A 9285-nucleotide genomic window follows, 5' to 3' on the forward strand; every position below is an offset into this window, starting at 1 on the left:
TAGCAACCTTTGCTGTTATCTGCTCATTTTGATCTGATAGAAGAAAGGACATTGTGGCAGTGGCTGAGCGCCCTGGGATGGTTAGTACGAGTGGGGTGATGATCTCATTCCTCAGGTCTTTGTAGAGAGTACAGGACAGGAGGACGTGTGCCGCTGTTTCGGTGCTACCATCTCCACAGGGGCAAAGACGTTTCTCAGGCAGGATCTTTTGCAATCGACCCTCAAGTACCGCAGATGGGAAAATATCCAGTCTTGCAAGTGTAAAAGCACGTCTATATTTTGGGATAATAAGTTTGTGCAGATATGGGGCCAGAGAATCAAAATGGAGAGGTGGAAACTGAACATACCAAGGGCAGAATTTCCTTATAGTGACCACGTTGTTCTGATGCTCAATATCTTTTGGACGTTGACCAATTAGACTGCTTGCTTTAGTGGGGCCCATAGTGAGTAGGTGTTGTGGGGATAGGCCACAAGAGTGAAGTTTTTGATAGACGGTTTTAAGCCAGGCACTTTTATGGGAGTCTTGAAGTACTAGGGATAGTAAACCGGGGGGGATTTTGAGTTTAGGCGGAGCCTGAAGTTAAGAGTTCTTTGCCAAGTCCATTCTTCTACTGAAGGGAGACTTGCCTCCAGTCTCAATGATGCGTTTGGGACGCATGGCGGTACAAAAAAAAATCTTTCAGTAACAAGGATTTGGATGCTGCCCAATGACTTCAGATTCCCACCCAATCTACGTTAACTATAAGAGAGAGAAAAATAGTTAGCAGTTTTGACTCCAAAGTTCATGCTTTCAGGAAAAGAGTGACTTTTGTTCAGGGGAGGACAGATTTGCCGTTGCAGAGAGAAACTCTGTGGCCCACCCAAGCGAACAGTACAGCTTCCAAAGGAGACCTGCACTCGGAGACCCTGGTCTTGCCAAAGTACACAGGACTCTTGAGTTTTGAAGGGGCCTTGGCTATTTCAGCAAAAAAAATAATGCAGCTTTCCTGAACTGTGATAGGGCATGGCGATGGGAACGTGGGTGGCTGAGTTCAGTGGGTCTCATGTGATCCCGGTGGGGCAGTTTCACAAGATGCCGTGTTGATCTTTTAAGCTCTTAAGGCTGTTATGTCACCAGCCCCAGGTAACAGGGCCCCTGCTCTCCCAGGAGAATTTTTGGCCTATCAGGTGGAATGCAGCGTGGGAGAGACTGGTGGAAGGATCATACAGAGCAAGGCTTCCCCCAACGTCTGAGTTTATCCACCACTTTGATGGACTTATAAAGTTGACATTGAACACCCCCCCATCTTAATTCTTAAGAATGTGAAGTAAAATTAAGAAATAAACAATGTTTATTAATCATCAATCACCATTATTAGGAATGGTAAAACATAAAAAAGGAAAATAAACAAGTGAAAATGGTTCCAAATTATTATTTTTTGTACTATGTCTTGTAAATTATTACTATTATTATTATTAGCCCACCCTTTTCCCTGATGGGACTTAAGGCAGCTTACAGATAAAACTAAAAGCCATAATTAAAAAAACATTGATAGAAATAAAACTATATACAGTGGAACCTCTGGCTGCAGACGTAATCCGTGACAGAGGAACGTCGGCAACCCGCAGCATTCATAACCTGCAGGGCCACATCTGTGCACCCACGTGATGCGATTTGGTGCTGTGCATGCGCAAGCGGCAAAACCCGGAAGTAACCCTTTCCGGTTCTTCCGGGTTTCCCTTGGTCCACAACCTGAAAATACGTAACCCGAAGCATTTGTAACCCGAGATACCACTGTGGTACAGTGGTACCTTGGTTGTTGAACTTAATCCATTCCACGGTTCGAAAACCAAGGCACGGCTTCCGATTGGCTGCAGGAGCTTCCTGCACTCAATTGGAAGCCGCAGAAGCCATGTCGGACGTTCGGCTTCCAGAAAACATTAACAAACCAGAACACTCACTTCCGGGTTTGCGGTGTTTGGGAGCCAAAACGTCCAAGTACCAAGGCGTTTGACAACCAAGGTACGACTGTACATATATAAAATCTATTAAAACTATACCAGTAATGACAATAAAAACAGCACAGCACCAGTTCCCAAAAGTGTGTTGGAACAAATTTTCACCTGTTGGACGAAAGGCAACAAAGAGGGAGCCAGTATAACTTCCTAAGAGAGGGGAGTTCCAAAATCTGGGAGCAACCACTGAGAAGGCCTTTCTCAGTCCCTTTTCAACCCCAAGGCTTTTATTTATCCCCTGTACAGTGACTCTATGGGGGCCAATATTTACCACTTTGAGAAACTGTGATATTAAAGCCATTTCTTTTACATCCACTATTTAACAGCTCCATTCCGTATGATGGATAGCCTTTATCTTCAGGGCCAGGGAGAGACTGTGTTCTGTGGGAACAGAGGTGCCTGGGCAATATAAACCGGATTAAGCTCAAGGCCTATCTAGTCCAGCCTCCTGTTCTCACAATGGTCCACCAGATGCTCTTAAAATTGTGCAAGTTGCTTGAAATTTCTTATGTTGGCAAGGGACTAACGACTCGAAAGAACAACAAAAACAATTATTATAATTAAGATATTATAATAATTATACTAGTACTACTAAATATTATAATATTTATAATAGAAGTAATCCCGCAGAGTCAATACAGCTAGTTAAGTTTTAACCAGCCCCGTTTAACTCGGAGAAAATGACATCTTAATAAACACGAGATAGGGGCTGCCCAAGCGCTGCAACAAGACTGCTGGGATAGTCGATAGAGCATGAGGCTCTCAAGTTCAGGGCCCTGAGTTCGAGTCTTCGAGCCCCACGTTGGCCTGCTTTGCAGCGGACAGCGCAAGGCGTCCCTCGTGGTCCGGATTTTTGGACGCAACAGAAATACGGCTGTTCGCCTTTAAGGGGGAAAGGCAAGTTGTCTCTTTAAGCCGCTGGCGAGGGAAGGAGGGCTGAGCTGGCGAGGGAGGGCGGAGTTGCGGCTTGTTTGGCCGGCTAAAGGCAGGGGATCGGCGGCGCTGCTGCTGTCGGAGCGGGTGGGCTGTCTGCTTCGGCCGGTGAGTTGCAGCGGAGGCCGGTGGCTTGAAGCGCACAGGTGCGGCGGGTAAGGGCTTTTGCAAGGGAGCAGCGCCTTTGCGCACCCGGCTGCAAAGCGCGATCGCCCGGGAGCGGGGGATCTTGCTCGCTGAGCCTCGCAGCTTCTGGCGTGGAGACGGAGGGCGCGATCCCGCGCGGCGCTTCCTCGCCTCTTCGCTCTTCTTTTGCGGGCTCGGGTCGGAGGCGCCCCGCGCCAAGGCGGGCGGAGCGAGAGAGAAAAGGAGACGACGGGCAAAGGACTCCGCCTGGCGCGCTTCTTGGCAAGAGCCGGAGAAATGGATGCCAATCCGAATCGGGGCAGGGTTTGTTTACTTGCTGAGGCTGCGAGTTGGCCTTCCGGGACCGTGGAGATGGGCGCGGGTGGGCATTGAGAAGAAAACGGTGGGTGGGAAATTGCGCGCGAGCGCGCGTGGCACTTGGCTTTGTTTGCGGGATCAGACCAACGGCCTCATCCCGTTATGCCTCCTCTAGAGTAGAGGCCACTGGGTCGTTTGCGAAGAGCCCTGTCTGTTTGGGAGAAGGGGGAAAAAACAGGAGGGGAATGCCCTCTTTGTGGCTGGGAACTGACACTCGGAAGAGGTAAACTGCTTCTGCCCACTGAGGTTCTATTGTGGCCAGATCGTTTTATTTATTTTGTAGCTTACCTTTCCTCTCTCTCCCCCCCCCAAAGGTACAGTTGGAATTTGGCTGGTATTCCAGGCCAGAGTATTTGATATTTTGGTGGTGGGGAGACAGTTTGCAACCTAGGCAGTGGATGCCAGGAGACAAAAACTATAGGGAATTGCTTTGTACCAAGTTAGATCCACCCTGCTCAATATTGTCTGCACTGACTGGCAGCGGTGGATGCTCTTACCATTGACCATTTTACCTTTCACTGCTGTGCAGCCTTCCCCCCCCCCCCGTTTGGGGCCATAACTCCCTATTGCTGCCTGGGGCTGGTGAGTCTTGGTATATTTGGAAGACACCAAATTTGGGGAAGACTGAACTAGCTTATTATTAGAAGGGTTCAGGTGACACCCCCCCCTTTGCATGTTAAAAGCGGGTGCAAATGGTGGCAGCGCAGCAACATTAAATCATTAAAAGCTAATGGACCTTGCCAAGTCCTGTGATTGTGAATTACGTAAAAGAATTATGGGGTGTGTTTAGAGATAATGCATTTCCTTTGTGTCGGGAAACCTACATTACTGCGGACTCAGGCTGCTGACCCATCACTGAATGGATGTATTTTTCCAGCCAGTGGTATGAAGGGCGGTGATGCAAGCTTTGCAAGCTGCATAGGATTGTTTTTTGACTTTCATGTCTCTGAGTTCTGTCTAACTTGAAGGGGGTTTGGTGGGTGTGAAGGTGCATCGTCCTTCTAGTCATAGAATCATAGAGTTGGAAGAGACCACAAGGGCCATCGAGTCCAACCCCCTGCCAAGCAGGAAACACCATCAGAGCACTCCTGACATATGGTTGTCAAGCCTCTGCTTAAAGACCTCCAAAGTAGGAGACTCCACCACACTCCTTGGCAGCAAATTCCACTGTCAAACAGCTCTTACTGTCAGGAAGTTCTTCCTAATGTTTAGGTGGACTCTTCTTTCTTGTAGTTTGGATCCATTGCTCCGTGTCCGCTTCTCTGGAGCAGCAGAAAACAACCTTTCTCCCTCTTCTATGTGACATCCTTTTATATATTTGAACATGGCTATCATATCACCCCTTAACCTCCTCTTCTCCAGGTTAACATGCCCAGCTCCCTTAGCCGTTCCTCATAAGGCATCGTTTCCAGGCCTTTGATCATTTTGGTTGCCCTCCTCTGGACACGTTCCAGTTTGTCAGTGTCCTCCTTGAATTGTGGTGCCCAGAACTGGACACAGTACTCCAGGTGAGGTCTGACCAGAGCAGAATACAGTGGCACTATTACTTCCCTTGATCTAGATGCTATACTCCTGTTAATGCAGCCCAGAATTGCATTGGCTTTTTTAGCTGCCGCGTCACACTGTTGACTCATGAGTCGTAGAGGCAATGATAGATCATTTTCATTCTTTTATTTTGCAAAATTAAAAATATATACCAATTGATAGCAATAAAGCCCTGGAGCGGTTTGCAAAAATAAAAATATAAATATTGTTTAAAAAAAGAAGAGAGAGTTTAAAACATCTTTCAAACACTCAAAAAATAATTAAAGCAACAATCAGCCAAAAACCAGATTAAAATGCATTCTACATGTTAAGTATAGGTGTGTCTGAATAAAAAAAAGTACAGTGAAGGTGCCAGCCTGGTCTTAATAGTCAGGGAGTTCCAAAGTGTGGGTGCTGCTACACTGAAAGATGAATTTCTTGTATCTCTCTTATCTTTCCTCTTACGTGGCGCTTTCTCCCCTGCATCTAGTAATTTAGGTGCTGTAGCCCACTAGTCCTCAGCCTTTTTAGGCCCAGGACCCACCATTAACCCAAACATGCATTTTGGGGGACCCGTTTCTGATTTTTGTTATTTAAATATACCTGAAGGAGTGTCTCCACCCCCATCTTTCAGCCCGGACACTGAGGTCCACTTCTGAGGGTCTTCTGGTGGTTCCATCACTGTGAGAAGTGAGGTTACAGGGAACCAGACAGAGGGCCTTCTTGGTAGTGGTGCCCACCCTGTGGAACGCCCTCCCATCAGATGTCAAGGAAATAAACAACTACTGTATCTGACTTTTAGAAGACATCTGAAGGCAGTCCTGTTTAGGCAAGTTTTTAATGTTTGATGTTTTATGGTGTTTTTAATAATCTGTTGGAAGCCGCCCAAAGTGGCTGGGGAGCCCAGCCAGATGGGCAGGGTATAAGTAATAAATACTACTACTACTACTACTACTACTACCATAGGCGCCGACTCCATGGGGCCTGAGGGGGCCCGAGCCCCCTCAAAAATTCGTTTGGGGGGACTCCGCCCCCTCAATAATCTCGGGCGCCCCTCCAGCAGAGCGCCACCGCCGCCCCTCCCCCAGCCCAAAATGCACAGGGTCGGGCTGCATGCCTCCTGCCCTCCCTCCCGAGCAAAAGCTCCACCCAATTTCCTTCGGAGCTGATTAATAGGCGCAGCACGCTCTCCCCTATTCGCTCACGAGGAGGCGGCGCCACTTTATCTGCATATTCATGAGCTTATTTATTATTCATGAGCTTTCGCAGGCTCCCCCAATATTTTTTATAAGTCGGCGCCCCTGACTACTACTACTACTACTAAGTAATAAATACTGCTACTACTACTACTACTACTACTACTACTAATAATAATAATAATAGCAACTGCAGTGCCCCTGCAGAATGATGGAAGGGAGAGCTAACTCTTTCTTCCCACATCATGGTCCTGTCAGAAACTGCTCCCCCCTGATGCAGTTTGCTCTGAGTATTTGGCCCCAAAGGAAGATTCCCTACCAGCACTCATTTCCTTGGGGGAGACTTTCATCAGGACTGCAGTATGGAAGGAAGTGGTTAACACCCCCCCCCCCACTTCCTGAAAGGCGTCGTGTGATTCCGATTCTCTCCCCTCTCACAATCACACCTACACTGTCAAAATCAAACTTTGCACATGTGCATTTTAACCCATTACCTACTCCAGTCCTTGTTAACTGCTGCACTGAAAACTTAACATATACGGGAACGGTCCTGGCTCAGTGGTAGAATGTGCTGGCAGAATGTGCTGGGTTCAATCTCCAGGTATGGCTAGGGAAAGACTCCTTGTCTCGAATCCTAGAGAGCCACTGCCAGTCAGTGTAGACAGTACTGAGCTAGATGCACCCTGCTAAGGACGCGGGTGGCGCTGTGGTCTAAACCACTGAGCTTCTTGGGCTTGCCAATCGGAAGGTCAGTGGTTCGAATCCCTGCGATGGAGTGAGCTCCCGTTGCTCTGTCCCAGCTCCTGCCAACCTAGCAGTTTGAAAGCACACCAGTGCAAGTAGATAAATCGGTACCTTTGCAATGAGAAGGTACATGTGCTCTGGCATTCGTCACGGTTTCCCGTTGCGCCAGAAGCGGTTTAGTCATGCTGGCCACATGACCCGGAAAGCTGTCTGTGGACAAACGGCGGCTCCCTCGACCTGAAAGTGTGATGAGCGCCGCAACCCCATACAGTGGTACCTCTGGATGCGAACGGGATCTGTTCCGGAGCCCTGTTTGCATCCTGAAGCAAACACAACCCACGTCTGCGCATGCACGGGTCGCGATTCGCCGTTTCCGCGCATGCGCGTGATATTTTGAGCGTCTGCGCATGCGCGAGCGGCGAAACCCGGAAGTAACACGCTCCGTTACTTCCGGGTCGCTGCGGAGTGTAACCTGAAAACGCTCAACCTGAAGCACATTTAACCAGAGGTATGACTGTATTCACCTTTGACTGGACATAACTGTCCAGGGGTCCTTTACCTTTTACCTTTACCCATCCTGGATGGACTGAGGAGTCTGACTTTGTATGTAAGAAGAGTTTGGATTTGATATCCCGCCTTTCACTCCCCTTCAGGAGTCTCAAAGCGGCTAACATTCTCCTTTCCCTTCCTCCCCCACAACAAACACTCTGTGAGGTGAGTGGGGCTGAGAGACTTCAGAGAAGTGTGACTAGCCCAAGGTCACCCAGCAGCTGCATGTGGAGGAGCGGAGACGCGAACCCGGTTCCCCAGATTACGAGACTACAGCTCTTAACCACTACACCACACTGGCTCTCACTGTAAGGCAGCTTCCAGCCAAATGCGGCCCTCATATGCCTCTCTAGCAGGCCCCTGGGCATCTTTCCCCAGTCCACACGCTTTACTCCTTGCTTGAACACAGAGGGAAAATCCATATGAACTAAGGCAATCCCTACAGGTGGTGATAAGGGACCAGTGGCCTTTCTGATGTGTCTCAGTTCCAGTTCCCATCAGCTCCAGCCAGCATGACCAATAGTCAGGGGGCGACTGGGGCCGCAGCACAGCACCAGGTGAAGATGGATAGCTCAGTTGGTTAGAGCAGGGTGCTGGCATTGCCAAAGTTGCAGGTTTGATCCCCGCAGGCTTATCCCTGCATTGCAGGGGATTGGACCAGATGATCCTTAGGGTCCCTTCCAACTCTATATATAGTATGATTCAATGAACTACCCCTGCATTATTAAAGCATTAGGAAGTTATTTTGCATTTCCTTAATTCCTCAACAGGGGGGGAAACAACCGGCATTTCTACTGAGGTTTCAGCCATCTGCACATTTTATCTAAAAATATAATTGACCAGCTGGAGAAAAAGCAGATGTGATTCATCAACTCAAGAAATTGTTATAAAACCCAAGGTGTACTGGAACACACCCCGGCTGTAAACAGAGGTCTAAGCAGAAGACGGTGCTTTAAAAATAGTGTTAGGAACAGGAGGGCTGATGCGCTGAACTCCCTCTTCTGGGGAAAGGTTTTCAGGTTTTCAAATCCCCTCCCTTTGTTATCTTGGAACAGGCCAGCCTGGGTAAACAAAGTGGCTGATAACAATTCTCTCTCTCTTTTTAAAAAAGAAACCCTCCAGAATTTCCAGGATCATTTGGCTTTGTGACCTCTGTCACTCTCCTTCCACACCACCTGGTTTCATGCTAATTTGGACCTTGCTAGCTAGGTGGCGGTGAAAGGAATTCCCCGACAAAAGATGCTTTTTAGTGTCAACAGAGTTTGATTGCATCTGGGTGAAATGTTTCCGGATAAACCTGTCTCACTGCATAGCGATGAGCTGGGTGGACCAATGATCTGATTCGGGACAACACAACCTCCTGTGTTCCTTTTTAAATCAGCCCTTTTTATGAGGAACGATGAGGACTGGAACCTTTTTTTAGGGGAAGGGATAGGTTTTTCCACATTACCTGGCCCTCAGAACTGTAACTGTCTGCAGGCCACGCCCCTCTCTCTCCTCAGGCCACACCCCTTTCCAACCTCACCCTCTTTGAGAAGCCAGCCTTCGTGTTGGTTTACTTCTGTTACTCCGCCCACTTTTGCCTCTGGCCCCGCCCACCGCATGCATGTGGCCCCTGGCAGGTCACCCAGAAGTGAATACGGCCCTTGGGCAGAACATTTTTTTAACCCTTCCTACTCCAGAGGGTGTCTCCTGATTCACCGGAAGAGAAGCTTTGTGCTAAAATAGCCTGTAAGCACCAGTGGAATGGGATTCACAGTGATGGAACAGAAAGAGCAATTATTACTTGTAAGGAGTCCTTCCTTTGATGCCACAGCACCTACACTTTGGAACGCCCGAT

Source organism: Podarcis vaucheri, assembly GCF_965113315.1.
Source record: "Podarcis vaucheri genome assembly, chromosome: 16".
Classification (NCBI taxonomy): domain Eukaryota; kingdom Metazoa; phylum Chordata; class Lepidosauria; order Squamata; family Lacertidae; genus Podarcis; species Podarcis vaucheri.